This window comes from Corvus moneduloides, chromosome 17 (genome assembly GCF_009650955.1).
Source record: "Corvus moneduloides isolate bCorMon1 chromosome 17, bCorMon1.pri, whole genome shotgun sequence".
Classification (NCBI taxonomy): Eukaryota; Metazoa; Chordata; class Aves; order Passeriformes; family Corvidae; genus Corvus; species Corvus moneduloides.
In genome coordinates, this window is record NC_045492.1 from 14,203,619 (window position 1) to 14,223,874 (window position 20,256).

The following is a 20,256-nucleotide window of genomic DNA, read 5'->3' on the forward strand; positions in this document are numbered from 1 at the left end:
TGCCACTGGTCCTGGCTAAATCACACCTCCATTGCAAAATGGCCCATCCAAAGGTCCAGAAGAGCTGCACAGAAAGTTTATTTATATCATTCGGGTTATATCACACAACAGCATGTAAAACACTGCTCCTAGTGCAGAGTGTGCTGGAAGCTTGAGCCACATGGAGTTTATGGCACTTTAAAATTCTACCATTGACTTCATATTCTTGCAAAGTCTGAGCGTTTGTGAAGCTGGCAGCGTTGGCACAGGACTGGCAGGTTTGACAGTCCTTCAACCCCCTGATCATTTCAAATATAAAACATGAAGCTAACCAAAGTGAGCTTTTGGACATTGTCTTCACTGATTTGGGAGGCTCATCAACCAAGTGCAAACTCCTGGGATCAAATCTTGGAATAAATGTTCCCTCTCCACAAAGCTACAAAGGGGTCAGAAATCTGTGCTTCCCCTGAGAGCTGCCAGCCAAAGACCTGAGATGTAAGAGAGTCATAATGATCTAAAGTAGGAACCATTAAGAAGAAACCCTGGCACCTTTCCTAGAAACCTCTTGGTTATCAAAAATTACTTACTTTGATTTCGGGTACGTACACAGTTCCCAGGAAGGAAGATTCAGCTGGGGAGGGCTCTGGCAGGACAGGGGGCGAGATGCTGGCAGGGGATGTCTGAAACAGAAACAGGGCAGAAATTCAGCTGCTTGCTCAAGAACAGGATATAATACTTGAGGGAATTGTCTGGTAAAAGAGACAAGGGGGTGGAATCATCATCTCAGAACTGAAGTTGCTCTCCAGTAATAATAACTGACTTTGTAAGCAGCACTGAAATGTGAAGTTGTTTACTCTCACACCTGATTCTACAGACTTTGCAATCATCTTAGCTGGGTTAATATTGAACAGATAAAAATAGAGTAGAACACGGGGGAAATTAGTTTTAAAGCACAGAGAAATGCAAATGAATTAGTACCACTTGAAAATACTGACTACAGAAGAAATACAGAAAGGGATTTGGGTTTGCTTCTGGGGTTTTTAAGAATTCAAATAATTGATTAATCCTGAATTGAGGAGATAAAATAATTTTTTCTGTAGTGCAGCAATCCAAACCTCTAGCTAAAATCCCAGTCTCGATGGAAAAGAAGGAGCCTGTCTTTCCCATGAGGCTGATGCTCTCCAGGCTCTAAACTTCACCTGTTTCTAGAGGCCAGTTTGCTATTTAGATTAAATCCTCCCATGAATTTGGGTGCAATTCTCCTCCGTGTGTTTCATCACCTCCTCCTCATGGGCACAATGCTACAACTTATAATGTAACACAAACCCAAGTTTTATTCTTCTCAGACTCACAACCTCCTAAAACCAACACCCACAAGCACTGGGTAAGACAACATGAAGAATCTGAATTGATCATGGAAGTGCTACTAGTGACGACCTGCACCTCTGTGAAACAGAAAGGACAAAATCCTGAAGCAAAGAAGCTGTGAGAACATCCAGCTGTAATAATTCATGGTGGAATATGAACACTGTCATTGTCTTCCCCAAAATAAAAGTAGAGCGAAGGAAAAGCTACAGATCGCTCCAATTTCCCAAGTAAAATAATCTGTCCCTCATTTCTAGGGCAACACTGCCAGTGGTCACACTGGGAGAACAGGCAGCAGTAGTGCACTACACTAATTAGGCTTAATGAGCTGGGTGCCAATCTGTTTGCAGAAAGCACTGGCCAGAGCAATCCAACTTGACTATGGGCACAGCCTCTCCAACCAGCCTTAGAAGCAGCCTCTGGATTCCCCACAGCTCGTGAAACCACTGTGCCACTCCAGTTTGTAACCAGTTACTTGAGAGTATTAGCACTTACTATCCAAAATTCCTCCAAAAATATGATGCCACAGTTGCAATGAGAATTTACTATTTTTTTTAGATCCTTGCAGTAGTAAATCTGATGCTTTGGTGACTAATACCTTACTATTTATATAATATTACAGGTATATTGTCTCACAGATACACCTCCCCTCTGACCTGCAGATACCACCACATGCTTTCTCTAAACCCCCTTGACATGGGGCATTTTTGGGGGTGACTTCCCAGAACTGTGCCATAAGCACTTCCAAAACCATTCCTCTGGTTGCATCCACCAACCTCATGGAGGAACTCTTGTTACCAGCCTGAGTTAAAGGAACTAATTCACTCTTATCTGAGGTACAGCTTCTGAATCCCTGGGAAATGAGAGGCAAAGCTCTCAGTCCACACAACGTTTTCCAAGGAGGGGCCCAAGGAAAGGTTTTCCACACTGGGACAAATGCCACACAGGGCAGGAGGAATCTCTGTGCTGTGCACATCTCACACGCTGCAGATGAAATAATTCCTTTGTGGTCAGGCTGCTGGGAAACTCAAAGGAGAAGTGAGGTGGTTGCCTGCTAAGCAGGAGGGGGATGCGGGGAAGAAGGAGAAAATGTCTTGAAATTCCAAAGGCTCTTGAAGTGATCAAAAGAGAAAGGCTTAAGTAGAAGCAAAGAGCTTTTTGCCAGATCACTCAATTCCTGTGTGCCATCTCATAAAAGCCAGATCACAGCCGGCTGCTGGACACAGACCTCTCTTGAGCTGCCCCTGTATTCTATTAACTTACTTAAAGGTCCAACAATGAGGAAATAAACTAAGAAAATAAAGATTAAAGGAATTACAGAGGAATTTAGCATTTGGAAGGCAGCATAGCATGTTCAGATGAGGCCTGATCAAATAGTAGTAATGAAAGGATTAAAACATTTGTGAAAGCTTTTGAAAAATCAAGTACACACAACTCTGCACTTGCAGGCAAATAAAAGCACTGGCATGTAGAATCACGCCTGGAAGATTAAAACTTCTGGTGGCAGCACCAGAGACTTCAGTCAGCTGCATTTTAACAGGCTGCCAAGTTATCCAGGGAGACAAATTGTGTGACCCACTGTGGAAGGCACTAAAAGCACCCTGGAGAAATGCAGTTTGACGCTCACGAGAACCAGGTCCCAGCTGACACAGCAAACACACAGAGCAGGAAGAAAATGGCCCATTTAAGAGCAGAGTGATCACTGCCAACTGCAACCCAGCCTCAGAACAGCAAAGCTGGGTCAAAAGGTGATCACTTCCAGGTAACATCACATCCAGGTGGAAATGCTCTTCAGGACAGGAGAGTTTCTGTCCTAAGGCAAACACAGCAATGTCAAACCACTCCAACTTTCTGAGCACAAGCCTTGGAGCCCAATTTTTGCTTTCTTCCCACACTACACATCCTTCACACAGAATTCCTTGATGGAATTGGAGCCATTCTCCATATGGAACACTTTTATTACCACAGACAGGTAGAGAAATCAAACTACTGCTCTGCAAGCCCAAAATGTGACTGCATGAGGAGCACAAGCTGCAGAATTTTCTTCCTGAAGAAACACAAAAGTACTTTCCTTCCTGTTGTTCTAAACATTTCTGTGCTAGCACTTTGGAGCAAAGTTAATTTCATGCAAGTTCTAGAAAGCACCACATAGATCCTGTTGGCTAAAATTGGTCATTAATAACAACCTTTCACTTACAACATATAATTTCCTCAAGGCAAGGATAAATCAGGCTTCCCTTGTGAAGTACAATACCATGAAAATACAAAAAATCTGCCAAAGAGTTATTTGTATTTCATAAATAATAATGGGACACATGAAGTCAAGACAATTTAGAAAAAGGACAGGAGAAAAAACCGACAACCATGTCCCCCTTCTTCACCCTCAATCTCTTCAGATCTGTTCAACAGCTGCAGTAATGATCTGCACAAATCAATAATCTTGCTAAAGCCTTGGGAAGGTGCCGTTCGTTGGCTGCTTGGTAAGGAGACAGAAAACAAGGGTGCACACACAAATGTGGGATGCAGCAGAGGTGTGACAGCTTTCAGGAACTCACACAAAGTGTGCTCCAAGTGTACAGTCCCAGACCTGGTGTTTGGTCTGTTACACACCAGGTGATGGATTCAGCTCCTCACTAACAGAACCATTTCCCCAATGTGCTGTTGGCAGAAGGAGCAGGTCCTTTCAAACAAAGGTCTGGGTGTGTTTTGTTGCCATTCGTGGTTGGTGTGACAGTCTGTGTCTGTGAGGCTTCCTCAGGCAGCCAGCCCTGGCTGTGGCATGCCCAGCTTCCCAACTGCCTCGTGCTCAGCTTCAGGAGAGCCCAAATGGAGCAGGAGTGGAACAAGGAATGAGGCAAACCAAGATAAATAAAAACCGACATACTGAGCATTTTCACCTCCAGGAGCAGCACGGGCAGAGACCTTCACAGCACTCTTCCACCACAACTATTCTAATTTCATCAATAAGGTAACTCCATGCATTCTTTGCCCTGGCTTGGTGGTTTTTTTGCCAGCTCTGCTCCCCGGTCCTTGTCTGGTGGCACAATCTGAGGAAGTGCCTAAGACAGGCAGATCCAAAGAGGGACTATTACAGCAAGCTGGTAAAAAAAGACAAAAAAACCCCCAAACAACAAACTCTTAACAAAACCTTTGGGACCAGATGGATGCATTTGGGGATGCTAAAGCTGCTCGTTCACATCATTGTGAGGCTGCTGTCAATCAGCTTAAATGTCAGGGCAATCAGAGCAGGTTCTTGATGACTGGAAAAAAGCCAAATGTCATGCTCAGCTTCCAGAAGGCTGAGGAGGAGGAACTACAGGATGTTCAGCCTAACCTCAGACCCAATGAAAATATGGAGCAAAGCCTTTTGGAATCCATTTCCAGCACTCCAAAGTTAAGGAGGTGATCAGAAAGAGTCAGCATAGATCTAATAAGAGTGAGCAGTGGTTGGTGACCCTAAATACCAGCTGGCAAGAAGGCAGGAAGGGCTGGTGCTCCTCAGAGAGCAGCAGCTGCCCTGACCCAGCAGGCTCTGGCAGGGGAGAGAGGACACAGCCGGGATGAGGCCAAGCACAGCCAGGCTGAGGGAGTGACCACTCAGTCGAGGCCTGTGTCTGGTCTGGGGCTCTCAGGCCAGGAGGGTTTGCTGGACTGACACCCTGGGAGCAGGCCCAGAAGGAGGACAACCAGCATGCTCAGAGGCCTGGACACACGTCATGAACAGAGGCTGAGCCTGCTGGTTCCCTCAGCCTGAGGAAGAGAAGGAATGGGGATGGGAAGCACCTTGGACACTCCAGCAGATCTTGCAAATGTGGCAAAACTGGAAGTGTTAGATTTAGCCTGGCAAAAGACTCAATATTCTAATGCTCATTGGGAAGGCATTCAGACAACCAGAGACTGACCCACTCACAAGTCACAGGAGATGGAAAATTACACTCATTTTCCAAGAGTAATACAGCAGGAAATAAAGATCAGTGAGGGCTGGCTTGTACTTCAACCTCTAGTGAGCAGCTGGGATGCTGTTCTGTGGTGGTACAGCAGAAATCTGCCCACAAATACAAGAATAGCCAGCATGCCTTCACTGTCCAACCAAAACTGAGGAACTTGTTTCCAGCTGAGACCAACAGCTGATGCTTAGAGTATAAAAACAGGGCAAGTATGCAGCATTCCTGCCTGAAATACTCCCCTAACCTATAGGAATTTGCAGCACAAGAGTTCCTAGAAATAGAAAGATTACTTCGCTAAATTACTTTGATGAAATTTAACATATATAAATCTTCTTTCACTTCCAACTGCAACAGTGAGTTCCAAACTTTAGTGATACATCACATGTCAAAATCCCTCCCTTAGTTCATTTGGAGACTATTTCTTGGTAACTTCTATTTACTGTCTCATGCAATTTCAGATTTCCAAAACTCTAGTGTATTCTTGTTGAGTGTGGAAAAGAGAAGACTGAAATCTGCTTAGCTGTTTGCCAAAGGGATGTGGTTCCCAACTCCTGTTCCAGATGCCTTTTCTAGTCCTACTGCAACAGCATCAGAATTTCAGTCGAAGTTCAAGATGAAACCACAGATGTAGAGAGGGGCACAAGATGGTTTTGATTTTCTGTCTTTGTACTTTTCCTAAAAGTTCCTAACTTTCAATTCTTTCTTGCCCGTAACTGACCTGTGAGCTGAAGGTTTTCCCAAGGCCATCTGGATTACTTCATGATCTCTTTCTTTAATGAAAAATGCTGGTTTGTAGACCAACACCACTCATGTGAGGCTCCCTCACATCAGCCCCATTTGCATCATAATTTATTGACATCTTGTTTTGGCTAGAGTTTTCCTCTCAGTCTCTCAGTGTTGGAAGGTCTGTCTGCAGCTCTCTGCAGTTGGCATTCCCTTTTGTGATCTCAAAATAACCATGTCAACAAGCTTTCTCCCCTCATTGTATTCCTCATTCTCTAAATCCTTTGTGAACACTGAGCAGCCTGCTAGAGACAGAGACAGCACCTGAAAGACTCCTTCCCAAGCCTCTTGCTCAGGAGCACATAAAATATTTGGGATCCCAAGAGGCTGAAGAAGTCAGCACTGCACTTTTATGCTTTGCAGGCCCATCATATGTGAACATGTGACTTTTAGCAACCTGACAAGAGCACAGCCACAACGCTTAGGTGGGAGAAGAACAGCCCAGATAGTCCCACTCCAGATACAAGCCTCTGTTTCTTTTTTTTTTTTTTTTTTTTTTTTTTTGTAAAAAGAAATACTATTTTGTCTTCTGGGCTGGAAATTATAATAGTTTTGCAATCCCACAAGGTCCTGCTACAGAGGGCACTCAGGAAAGGAAAGAGTTAAACAAAAATGGTGGAGGCTCTACAGACTTTCTGGAAGAGACACTGTCAGGGACCAGTTCTCCTTCAAGCTGTGTCAACCAGCAGAGAACCACAGTGTCTGCGTGCCAGCAGGCAGAGCGGGGCACCCGGCACACCAGGGCTGGGGAGGGCACGGGAGTCCAGGGCACCCAAACGCAGCCCGACCGCAGCCAGCCCGGCCGGGAGGAGCGAGGGGAGCCGCGGGGCGAGCCCGGCCCGGCTGCGGGGGGCTCGGGCTGGTGCACACAGACACACACACGTCCTGCATGTCTGCTCCTGGCCAGCCAGAGCCGCGGGCAATCCTTGCAGGTGTGTCCAAGCAGGCGCAGCCCAGCAGGGAGCGCGCCCCAGACCAGCCTAAGTGCGAAATCCTTCCCAGCAGAGCTGGATCCCTGCGGTGTTTCGGTGCCCGGCTGAAGTGCAAAACCAAGGGCAAACATGCCATGCTCATACCTTTCCTTTTTTTTCCCAAGCCATATTGACACATAGACTCTGCGACAAAATGAATGCTACTGAAGCCCAAAAATATCTGCACTGAATATAAATATATTATGAAAGAGCTTTAAACTCTGCCCTAAAGCACTCCCCGATTGGCTGCCAATGATGTCACACAGCCCCGGAGCCCAATGAAGCACCGGGCTGGGCAGGCTCCGTTCGGAGCGCGAACTGCCGGGAGCGGGAGCGCGCACACGCGGGGATAGACACGGTGTAACCAGAGTGTAACCAGAGTGTAACCACGGTGTAACCAGCGTGTAACCACGGTGTAACCAGAGTGTAACTGCACAGTGTAACCACGGTGTAACCAGAGTGTAACCGCACGGTGTAACCACGGTGTAACCAGAGTGTAACTAGAGTGTAACCACGGTGTAACCGCACAGTGTAACCACGGTGTGTAACCACTGTGTAACCACACCGTAACCCCACGCCCACTGCCCCTTAACCACACTGCAGCTGCAGCAGACCTGCACCTTCCCCCAGGAGCCAGGGCCCGCTGTGCCCTCAGGTCCCTGCTGTGCTCACAGCCTGATCCCAAGGCACAGGACAGCACTTTACTTAGAGAGAAACTTCCTAAAGGGTACAATAAATCACTGACAGCGTTTAGGTATTAAAGATACACTTGTGCATATTCAGAGCAAGTAGTTTGGTGTTTCCCAGAAGTTGTGACCTTACATTTCAAGTACGGTACCCTTTCCTTTCCCCACAGGAACCTGGCCTTCAGTCCTGTTTGAATAAACTGCTATGGAAAGGAGGAACATTTTACACAAGCCCCAACAAAACCACTCTCCCAGGTTGCTCCAAGTCCTGTCCAGCCTGGCCTTGGACATTTCCAGAAATGGGGCAGCCACAGCTTCTCTGTGCAACCTGTGCCAGGGCATCACCAACCTCACAGCAAAGAATTTCTTCCCAATATCCCATCTAACTCTGCCCTCTGGCCATTGCCCCCTGTCCTGTCTCTCCAGGCCCTTTTAAATAGTCACTTTCCATCTTTCTTCTTGGCTCCTTCAGGTGAAGGCTGCATGTTGCTATCCACTCTTGTTCCTTCTACCTCTCTTGGCAGTTTCATATTGAAGACAAATGTGCTAAAATCAGTCATAGGAAAAAACAAGCTCAGTATCTAAAACCCTCCTGCTTTCCTCGATTACTCCTAAAGGATCTCTTGACCGCTGAACCCAGCACATACCATGGGTTATTTCGAGTGGAACAAGTCCATTAACTTGTAAACACTCCTGGAAACTGGGAGGCTGCGCCAGCCCTGCTCACTGTTCCCGGCTCCAGGCAGAGCAGCAATCCGTGTGTTCACACTCGCCATCTGCTCGGCTGCGTTTGTTACCACAGGAAAAAATGCCACTGCTGAGTAAAGACTCCTCAGAAGCGAGGGAGGAGAAACCCGACCTAACCGAGCAGTAAACTCGGGGTTATTTGGATTTTTCTTACAGCCGCACAGCCCCTCACTCTCTCATCATTCACCCAGAGGCACCTGTGTAAAACAGGCTGTTCGGCATTGCTGCCTCGGAATGGCGACGCTGGGAAATCGGGAAAAAAATAGCCGTACCCGGGCGTGTGGTGTGCGGGCAGCGAGGGAACTGCGGGGACGGGCGGGAGCGGGCGGCAGGCGGAGCGCGGGGACGCGCGGAGGTGCCCGTGGGCGCGCACGGAGCTGCCGCTGCTCCGCAGCAGAGCCCCTTCCCCGGAGCACCGCGACATCAGCCCTGAGTGCCCGAGGCCACGGACGGGGGCCCGGCCGGGAGCGGTGGGACCAGTGATGGAACGTGCTCCATTTTGGGAAACAGGTAAGGGTTAAATTCGTTCTTTCAAAAATTAGATTTACAGTACAAACCCCTTACTTCTCACTGCCTGGGAAACTGAGGAAGATCAGTACTCTGCCCCAAAAGTCACACACAGCTGACAAAAGGACATTAGCAGCACATACTGATGCCACAAACACCTGAGCACAAGGCATTCGTTAGACTGAAAAATCCTTCACCTGGTCCCAGATCCTTCATTCCTCACACCCATGCCCTTTTACTTCCAGTCCAGCTCTTTCCTCTGCACAAAGGAGCCCAGGTGTTTCTTGAATTCACTGTGCATTTCCAACACTTCACTCATTCCCACATCAATGAAACCCATATGGTTAAGTATTACTGCCCTCCCTTTCTTCCTTAAGGCCCTTTTTTCCAGAGACTTGAATTCACTTTATGAGTAGCTTTCCCTGTACTACAAAACTTGCAGAGATTTTATTAACACCTTTCACAATTCTGAAGGCTACTATAAAAGAGCTTATTTACTTGAGCCCATTTGGACACGAAGAACCAAAGATGAGTGTGTCCTATTTTCAAAAGTATCTTGGTCCAAAATCACCCCTTTTACAGCTTCCCACTTAAGAGCTACTTCAAGAATTAATGTGGCAGACTGCATACATTAAACTGGAAGCTCAGAGACAGAACAGCTTGCATGAAGACAGCTGCAGTGATTTTCAACCCCAATTGAATCCTGAGTATAAATTATGAACTTGTTTTATAAAGCAAAATGTTTGTAAACACATAATAATTTTATAGCGCCTTTTTTTTTCCCTGTGCAGAAATAAAAATAGGAACAAAACAAACACAGAAGTTTTTGGTTTTGTCACACTGAGACCACAGTTTCCACAGACATTCCTCTGATGGGACACCGTTCCAAAAGTATCTATTACATGGTTACAGCAGTAAGGAGAGGAGCATACCATGCTTGGAGACAATAATCCACAGAAATATGGTAAAATAAAGTTCCCAACACGCTCACCACAACTATAGCTGGCAAGAACAGAAATTCTCAGTGTACTAAAATCTATTTGAAGTGTTTAACACTAACATCATACATCCTGCAGGATGTTTCCTCATCTCAGCTGGAATATAACATGTAGATGGTAGAGCACAAACAGAGAAAAACAGTATAACCAAAGAAACCCTGAACCAGGAAACAGAGTCAGCCTTCCCTAGTAAGGCAGTTCTAGTATTTGGGAAACGTGGTTATTGTCTCTTAACACCAACAGTATAAATGGCACACCTGTAACAAAGTTACAGTCCCAGTTGGGACACCTGCAGGGAAATCCAGGCAGGTGATTCTGCTGAAGGACCCAAGAGCACCTTTCACAGGTGTGCCCTGCAGCCCCTGGGGTCTTCACAGACACAGCAGCCAAGTTTAGCCTTTATGATTTCCTTGCTTTGGGGTTTTGAAGAACTGGCAGCAGCAGCACAGCCCAGGTTTATGAAGAGGAGCCCTGAACCATAAGTATTTCACACAGGTTGTTTTGTAACACTGAGCACACCCAGCGCTGTCTGGCGGTGTAAATGCAGCACTCGGCCTGCACTGCAGACAGAAATGCAAGTGCAGACAGCAAAGCTGCTGCAGCCACCCCCACTGCAGCCAGGCCTGCAGAGCTGCAGTGTGACATGCAAACACTTCTTCCAGCAGTGTGCAAGCAGCAGCTCTGCTGCAGGAACATGCAAACACTTCCATCACAGTGTGAGCAGCAGCTCTGCTCCTGCATTCCTTACAGGAGCAGCAGAGGAATGTGGGGTGAGGAGACAACTCCTGCTATTGACTGGTGCCAGCAAATACCTGCTCTCTAAGTAGTTCACTTTAACTGTGCACAGGGCAGTGTTATGTAAAACACTGCCGAAGGAAGATTTTTCCTGCTTTTCAAGAGCAAGCATCAGAGCCAGCACCCGTGTGCTGCAGAGTGCATTTCAAGCTGAACTAACCAATAGTCCCTGGCACTGACGTGGGGGAGGAGCTCTGGTTCCTATTTTCTGGCACAGATCAGACCAGCTTACAGAAAGGCAGCATTTTACAAATCTTTACATATGTAGCCAGAAGCTTTTGTCACTGAGTTCCAATTATAGCTTAAAAACAATTCCTATGACAGAAAAGAGACGAGAGCACTAATGAAGGTGCCTCTCTGACAAATCAAGTTTTTTCTAGTTGTTTTTGTTCATTCATTTGATCTCAGTACTGGAATTTTGTAACAAGAATTGGCTCAGTATCTTTCAAAACATAAAGGGCCTAATCCCTCCCATTAGAGAACAGGAAGTCAGAAGCCAATCTTAGCACTGACTAAAAAAAGGAATCTGGATTGTTATTTTAACTTCTTTGTTGCACATAAATGAGACCATTTCTTTTCCTGGTGCCATTGCAGCATGATGGCTTAATTAAAAGCTGATTCTCCCCATTAAGTGGCACCTGTTTATACCAGAGCTTTGCCCCAAGTGCTGTCTCTGGAGCAGTGACGGCTCTGCAGTGTCCCCCCATTGCTGTGTGTGTAACTCACCTGCTGCACAAGCCCTGATGTTTGTGCCTGTGCTGTCCTGCCTGGCACAGTGAGACAAGGACATGTCTCCTGCAAAGCCTTTTTACACCTGCTCTCAGTGCAGTCAAACCCAATCGCTTCAGGTGGGAACAGGCAGCACTTCTGTATTTTGACTTCTGTTCTTGCCCACTTGAAAACTGCAAACTGTCACAGCAGTTTGACAGCTGAAATCTTGACTTCTGGGCCTACTGCATCCCCTACCTTGAATGTTCCCATTTTAAACTGTTTTCTTTCTCAACACAGAACCAGCTAGGCCTCTCAAACCAGTTAATGCATCAGCCCAAATCACAATGGAACTGGATGAACTTCAAGCATAGCTGCAGGTAAAATAAACTGAATATCCTCCTAAAGTTCTTAACATTAAATATTTAAGCACATGCAGGATTTTTTCATTTTCCCCGCTATTAAAAAAAAATGGCCTGTAGTATTCAGCACTTGAAAATTAGTGAGTTTTAAATATGAACATAGTACACCCCCAGTTTTGAAATACTCTGCTCTATTTTCTCTCCTCTCATCTTTCCCATCTGGTATGGTTTAGTATTAATTTAACAAATATTTTTCTTCAAGACTGTCAGAAAAATCTCATAGCACTTTGAAAACACCAAATATTATGTTGTGAGGTAAATTAGGACACAAAGAGGTAGCGTGACATACATGTGATCGCACATTGTCAGTGGCAAAGAATAACAGAAATTGCAATATGTGCTGCTCTGGAGCCTTCAAGAAGAGAAACTGCTAATATACAGCAAAGAGTGAGCCTGACACCTCCCTCAAGCTACATTTGAAGGATGATCTGCAAAAGTTGACAAATGCGGAGTCTCAGCATAGGGAAGATTTCTTACTCCAGTGATCTGTTTCTGATAAGACACAGCTTTCTGTCTTGCACCTGAAGCAAAACCTGAACTCCACAGAGTTCCTTAGCCCTCCTGAGCTTTCTTCTCTCAGAGAAGGGGTCTCCTATCATCTACAGAGACTGCAGCCAGAAATCTGTGATTCCACAATCACTGGGAAGCACATCTCTTTCCTAGATACTCCAGTCAGACTCACCAATAACTTCTGCTCATTACTGAGCTCAGGTGAACCAGTAAAGGAACACAGAGAATGTTTCATATCCCACTCTCAATTTCCCACTTCCATTTCTGAGAATCAACTTCAGGTGTCAGGAAAAGCCATCAGCCAGCACCTTAGCCAGGACAAGAGAGCAAACCCCACCTCAGAGGAGCAGCTGCTGGTCTACAGATTACAATATTTGTAGGGAAAAAAAAAGACAGTAAAAAGCCTCCAGAACAAATATCTGACAAATGTGCACCTTTTCTTCATACCACCAGCAGGTGATTTTTTTTTTGAGGTTATGTTTTATAAGTCTGCAATTATACAAGGGTTAAAAAATTCTCTCAAATATTTGACTAGATCCTCAGGCAATGCCATTGAAAGAAAATTTCCAGCTTTAAGAACACAAGAGCTATTACAAGCTGAAAACAGCAAGAGTTGCTAACATTCCGCTTTCTTCCATCAGAAGATACCGAGGGTTTCTTTAAACTCCACATGCTGGAGTTCTCTAAAATAGATTTCCTGTCCTTTCCCTAAGACTGCAGCACCCCATTCAGCCAGGGCACAGATAACATCTTTGAATAAAAATGTCTGAAATCACAGTTTCTCCCATACAAAGTTCAAGCTTTGCAGCAGAAAAACTTTTCTGCCACAGAGCTGCAAACTCCACAAGAGAAGGTTCCTTCCCCTGTTCTGTTCCCTCTGGAGGTGTTATATTCTTACAACCCGGCAGACTTACCCAGCCATGTTTGTAATTTATATGTAGTACAAGGTCCTTTCTGTTCAGCCCACCTCTGGATATTCCAAACACAAAGAGTGAATCCTGATAACTCACTTTTCTCCTACAGATTAGACCCCTTTCTCTTTGCTTCACTAATGTCATCATTACAAGGTGCTTGCAAGCATGAATATACTATTACACAAAATTTCAGAATTTTTCTTTAAAAACAAATAAAATTGAAAGCACTGTACTTGTTCAAGCCCAGCTCAAGGCAGTTTCTGTATGACCAGCCTGGCCTTCCCGTTCTTACTGGTGTCCCAGTTACTAAACATTGTTTGTATGGGCAGCCCTGCAGAATCTCCAGCTTTGATCCTTTTTCCAGATTGGGTATTTGCTGCAGGTTTAACAATTTTGGAAAGTTTTAGGGAATAAAACCAAACCAATTCATTCAGATAATGAAATTAAGGAAAAATATGTGTTGTTTAGCTCTTTTGAAAAGCCCTGATGCCTTCATAAGCTATAGTGGGGATTTTAAATTGGCAGAAAACTACCCTCATCTGGGACATATTTTCCCACTTCCAGGAAAATATGACTGAATTTGGCCAAGTTACAATTCCTTACTGAATTCTTTACTCTATATAAACTGTGTTTTTCTGAAGATTCACTGGAGTTCGACAGCTGAGGATGAAATCAGTGTGCACCATCTCCTGTCCATGCCACACTGAATAGCCATTATTCTCTTGGGCAGTTGCTGTTTGCCCTGGATCTGCAGGAACTGAATGGGATTCTTCCTGCAGATGAAGCTGCCAGAGCTTGCTCTGGTACCTGACAGAGGTGTGAAGTGGGGCAGCTGTACCCAGTGCTCACTGGCACCTGTGAGGAATGGAAGGGCTGAGGTCAGGAAAGGCTAACTGGAGCTACAAGAAATTCTTCTTTAACCACATAGAAAAGAGCAAGGATCTTTTAGCTAGAATGGAGAGAACCTGGCATGGGGCTAATAGTGCAGGGAATATTCTGGGCATTTTGAGATACTTAATCTAGAACCTCAAATAAAGCATAAATGACTGTTGTAGGTCATTTAATCCATGGATCAAGCTTTATAAACTCCAACAGGTACTTGTGCATTTTACTGATGGTCATGTGACTCGTGTGTCTTTGGTTTTTTTAGGAAGTTGTGTTTTTAACAACTGAGTATAAACAAAGCAATATACATATAAAATTACTCCTGGTAAGATTTTATGGTGTTTTTATTATGAGAATGAGTAGATCAATGCAGATCAAGTGCTTTTATAGTGCTCTAAGTGTTCTGCAACAGCCGATCAAACAGTAGAAGCTTTCTCCTGTAAACAAACCAACAGTGTCCCCTGCAATCCTGGTGTCAGCACTGCAGCCCCCAAGTGCACACTCAGCCACCTCCCCCAGCAGTGACACGACCACAGCCCCAGACACTGGGGTATCTTTACAGGATGTCCTGCAGATCCAACAGAAAGGGAGCACAGACACCCAGGCTGGGTCCCTGTCAATGGAGGCATACTGATATTTCTTAATGTTAAATCAAAATCCAGAATTAATACAGAATGGGGGACATGAAGCAGATCGATTCCAGGTTTGTTCTATTTAATTATTTTGGGTCTATGGCAAGCAGGAACATCCTCCTCTACCATAAACACAGGTGAAGAACAGACTGGTGGGCTGGGGTAAGGTTCATATTCAGATAAACTACATCAGATTAAAATTTGAGCCTGGAATTTCCAAAGATAAGGTACAAACTTCTAATGCTAGTGTAAGAAAGGAGTAGGGAAAAGCCACTCCTACAGCACAGTGCTGCTGTAATTGATATGATAACTGCTGCAACTCAGAACAAGAACTTGGAACAGAGCCAGAGAGATGGTGCACAAACCTGAGATAACAATGGCAGAGCAGACAAGAAACAAATTTAAACCATCTTTCTTTGAGGGTAAAAGAAAATGACCAATCCAAGATCCAAGAGAGCTGCTGTTGCTGCAGCAGCTTGTGATGGAAGGAAATGATATGCAAATCTGATTGCAGAGTCGTTGTGCACAGCCTGCAGAGCCACAGCGACAGCCGGGTTCAACAGGAGTCAGCACTGACAAAGGGAAAGGATGCTCCAGGTACAGCAACGAGCCACCGAGAGCAGGACTGCTCTGAAACCCCACACCATGAAACAACATTGATTTCCCCTCAGGCAATGTATTTTACTTTATCTTACTGAAGATTTACTCAAGTGCTCAGCACAAACACCAGAGCACAGCAGTCCACCAACAAAACCCCACGTTTCTCTTCCTAGACATTACTGTGCTAATTGGAGGAGGGAAGTTTCGCCTGAGCTTTGTCTCCTAATTCAAATCAGCAAGACTAAGTTTTGTAACTGGTGAGTATGGCTGGAGGATCAACACATGAATTTAAAAATGACGAAAAGTATTATCAATACAAGCAAAGATTTTGTAGCTATCTGTACATCCTCTTCAAGGACGAGGAACCAAAGAAATGGAAAGAGTGAATTTCCACACTGGTAACTAAAGCAGCTGTGCATGTCTGAGTAGACACCTTTTCCAATCATGCTTTCAGACAAAGAATCCCATCTAAGAAGGTGACCAGCACTGACCCATGGAAACAATAAGAGAACAGCAGATACAAGAGTCTGGGGAAGGAAAGGCTGGCAAGAGAAGGCTCACAAGAGGTTCAAAAGCTCGTGGGATCCATCTAAACAAACTTACCACCTTCCCTTCACTGGAGCTAGAAATGTGAGGTGCATGCCTGACTGATGGCAAAAAGAACGAGGAACATAAAAAATCTCAGCATAAGCTCCCAAGCTGCAGAGGTGAGAGAATGAACCTAAGAGCAAATCAGACAGAATACAGTCAGCAGTGAAGAGCTATTGATTCCAACCACTGCCTTTGAGCAGGCAATGCCCTACCACCAAAGTAATCACCACCTTTCAGGAATGCACGCAAGGGATTTTTGACCAAAGAAACCAATCTCTCGTGTCCTACACTTTGCACAGACTAGCTTCTAGGCGCCTGTAGGTATTTGTAGGGGTGTGTAGGGGTGTGCAGGGCTCCGTAGGGATGTGTCGGGGTTTCTAGGCATCTGCAGGGGTCCGTAGGGAGGTGCCGGGGTGTGCAGGGGTCTGTAGGTGTGTGCAGGGGTGTGATGGGGTGTGCAGGGGTGTGATGGGGTGTGCAGGGGTGTGATGGGGTGTGCAGGGGCCTGTAGGGGTCCGTAGGTGTGTGCAGGGGTCCGTAGGGGTCTGTAGGTGTTTGTAGCGGTCTGTAGGTGTGTGCAGGGGTCTGTAGGGGTCTGTAGGTGTGTGCAGGGGTCTGTAGGGGTCTGTAGCAGTCCGTAGGTGTGTGTAGGGATCTGTAGGTGTTTGTAGCGGTCTGTAGGTGTGTGCAGGGGTCTGTAGGGGTCTGTAGGTGTTTGTAGCAGTCTGTAGGTGTGTGCTGGGGTCTGTAGGTGTTTGTAGCGGTCTGTAGGTGTGTGCAGGAGTCTGTAGGTGTGTGCAGGGGTCTGTAGGTGTGTGCAGGGGTCCGTAGGTGTGTGCAGCGGTCTGTAGGTGTGTGCAGCGGTCCGTAGGTGTGTGTAGGGGTCTGTAGGTGTGTGTAGGGGTCCGTAGGTGTGTGTAGGGGCCTGTAGGTGTGTGCAGGGGTCTGTAGGTGTTTGTAGCGGTCCATAGGTGTTTGTAGCGGTCCATAGGTGTGTGCAGGAGTCTGTAGGTGTTTGTAGCGGTCCGTAGGTGTGTGTAGGGGTCTGTAGGTGTTTGTAGCGGTCCGTAGGTGTGTGTAGCGGTCTGTAGGTGTGTGCAGGGGTCTGTAGGTGTTTGTAGCGGTCCGTAGGTGTGTGTAGCGGTCTGTAGGTGTGTGCAGGGGTCTGTAGGTGTGTGCAGGGGTCCGTAGGTGTGTGCAGGGGTCCGTAGGTGTGTGCAGGGGTCCGTAGGTGTGTGCAGGGGTCCGTAGGTGTGTGCAGGGGTCCGTAGGTGTCTGTAGGTGTTTGTAGGTGTGTGTAGCGGTCTGTAGGGGTCTGTAGGTGTTTGTAGCGGTCCGTAGGTGTGTGTAGGGGTCTGTAGGTGTTTGTAGCGGTCTGTAGGTGTGTGCAGGGGTCTGTAGGTGTGTGCAGGGGTCTGTAGGTGTGTGCAGGGGTCTGTAGCGGTCCGTAGGTGTGTGTAGGGGTCTGTAGGTGTGTGCAGGGGTCTGTAGGTGTGTGCAGGGGTCTGTAGGTGTGTGCAGGGGTCTGTAGGGGTCTGTAGGTGTTTGTAGCGGTCCGTAGGTGTGTGTAGGGGTCTGTAGGTGTTTGTAGCGGTCTGTAGGTGTGTGCCGGGGTGTGTGGGGCCTGCCCGTGCCCTCCCCGCCTCCTCCCCGGCCCTTCCCGCCTCGCCCCTCAGGCGGCCCCGCGCGCGCCCCGGCGCCACCTGGCGGCGGCGGCCCCGCAGCGCTGCCCGCGGCCAAGATGGCGCCCTGAGGGCCCGGCCCCGCGGCCGCTCCGCCAGCCGGCCCTGAGCAAACCCTACCCTGGCCAAACGCGGGCTGTGAGGGGACGAAACGAGCGGAACGGCGGGTGTACTTCCATAGCGCAACTTACGTCTGTTCCAGCTCTGTCCAGGGGACACCCGCATCAGGCACAGTGATGTCCTGCAGCAGAGGTGTGAGGTTTTCCGCTGGGCGAAGTCTTCTACTGGACTCTACAAGGCTTAGCTTGAGCTCATCAGGAGTGTAGTTTCACGTGCTACAACTGCTACACAAAATTAAACACTGGAATGAAAGTTAGAAGTTACACACTGGAGGAAATTGCTATTCCTAATTGAAAATGTAAAAAACACAACACTAAGGCAACTCTCCATGAAAAGTAACCAAAAGCCCCATTCCCATTTCTATGGTGCAGGGCCAGGCCCACCCAAAGAGACACTCAAGAAGACGCAGCCACAAAAGCCGTGATCAATTCTCAAGCAAGAAAACACCTAAATTACACAGCTGCTTGGAGCAGGGTACCAAGATGTGCAAGGATCAAGAGAGGTCAGCAGTAAAAACCACGTGTTTAATTTCAGCTGAAGAGGTCTGAAGGAAACAGAATGACTTCCAAGGAGCAGAGAACACAAATAATTTCTGTATTCCTTGTCAGAACTAACAGGCTGATGGCAAACCCACTTTTAAAAATATCCATTCTGCTGTACAGCACTGTACAGGAAAGTTGTTTGTGTCTTCTTTATTTCTTATTTAACACCAGTACAAGTGGCACTTGACTAAACCAATAGTCTCCAGCTGACATGAACTAATACTTGAATGAAGTATTAAGTAGTTCACTTTGCAACATCATCTTAATCAAGCTTGAAAATTTGGGGTTTTTTGTAAATGTTAACAGCATTAACAAGATTTGTGTCTTGCCCACTGTAGATGTGTAGATGACTAATAAAATAGATCTTAACCCAGAAGTAAGACAAATGCTGTCAGTGGTTTAACCACGTGAAAATGATGTGGGTATCCTGGACCAAGCATTGTGTCATCACCTTGAAAATGTTGAACACAAAACCAGAACAAAGATCCCAAGATGAGGTTATGCGTAAGTGGTCTGACTTACTGCAAATCATTGACAACCATATATGAAAAGATGATGTCAAGGAGGATGCATGGGAAAAAATTCTCTGCATAATGAAACTGAACAAGTTTCCCTTTTCTTTCTTGGAGACAAAAATAAATCACATCAACATTTTGCTGTCAAAATGAAGGAAGGGGGCGAGGGGAAGGTATTTTAAAGATTGGTTTAGGAGCATCTTTTGTCATGACAAGAGAAAAATTTAAATAAACTGTTCAAAGAGAACATGACTGGCTTTACATCACCAGGCTCAGGTGGGATATCAGCTTCCTGCAGGTCACAAGGAGAACACTCCCAAGTGCTCCCCTTAGGGTTTTGGAGCCTTCCTCTCCTTTTTGGTGGTGGTGGGGAAGTGTCTCACCCTACAAAGCGCAACTTCAAAACCTCTGTCTTTGCCTTCAGGGATCCCAGGCGTCCCCTGGTCCTCACCAGTGGAGCTCAGCAGCCGGAGGGGAGCTGGCTGCACCTCGGATCCTCAAACTGCACATGGTCCCACTCAGTCACATCGGCACTCGGAGCTCAGCCTCACACACCATCAGGCTTCATTTCTACAAACCAAATAACAAGGACCAGGCACAGTAATTAACAAGAAAAAAAAAATTCTAAACAAACAAAAGCATGCAAATAGTGATTCAGCGGCAGCTCAACTTTACCCAGCACTGCATCCCAGCCACGGGAGTCCCGCAGACCCGTCCCTGCTCATCCTGAAGGAACACCGGCAACTCACTCCTCCGCTAACCCACCGAGCATCGGCCGGGCCGGGGCCGCTCCCGGCACAGCCCCGCCGAGGGCTCGGGTCCGGGCACAGGAGCCTCCGCGGCTGCAGCGGGACCGCCCGGGCGGCGGGGGCTGCGGCCCCCTCGGTACCGTCCCGCCGGGACCCCCGGCCGCATCTGCAGCCCCCCGGTCGGTGCCCCCGGTAGGAGCGGCTCAGGAGGCAGCCCCCGCTCTGCGCCCCCTCCTCTCCCGGGCCGGGGCTGCTCCGGGCCCGGCGGAGCTCAGCGCGCCGAGCGCGGCACCCGGCGGTGCGGGGCGGGAGCGGCTGCGGGAGCGGGGCGGGCTCGGCTCTGGCTTAGTCACCGGGAAATTAAAGGGCTGCAGAGGAAAATGCAGCTCTAAGGTGCTCGTAATTAATTTCTCTATCCCCGTTTGTGAGTATTGAAATGATTTGAGGTTAGAGACGTGCGATTCTTGATTGAGCAGCGCAGAAGCTGTGACACACTGCCTAGGTCACAACCAGATCTTGTCCCTTACCCCTTCCTCTTTTCCTTCTGCATTCCTTTCTAAAATATAGAGATCCAGTTATTAACCACCTGGAGCACATTTGAAAGACAG

General features: G+C 46.9%; 1 long non-coding RNA gene across 3 annotated transcripts in view; it reads right to left on the reverse strand.

The window, feature by feature from the left end:
• LOC116452273 overlaps window positions 1-19,899 on the reverse strand; it is a 24,126-nt gene extending 4,227 nt beyond the window's left edge. The window contains exons 1-4 of one of the 3 annotated variants that reach the window (XR_004243454.1): window positions 19,575-19,899; window positions 19,351-19,469; window positions 17,914-18,083; window positions 567-659 (exon numbers count right to left, since the gene is read on the reverse strand). This is a non-coding gene — a long non-coding RNA (uncharacterized LOC116452273). The remainder of the gene's footprint in view (window positions 1-566; window positions 660-17,913; window positions 18,084-19,350; window positions 19,470-19,574) is intronic. The other 2 variants (XR_004243453.1, XR_004243452.1) reach the window with 2 other exon arrangements.
• Between the last annotated feature and the right edge of the window lie 357 nt (window positions 19,900-20,256).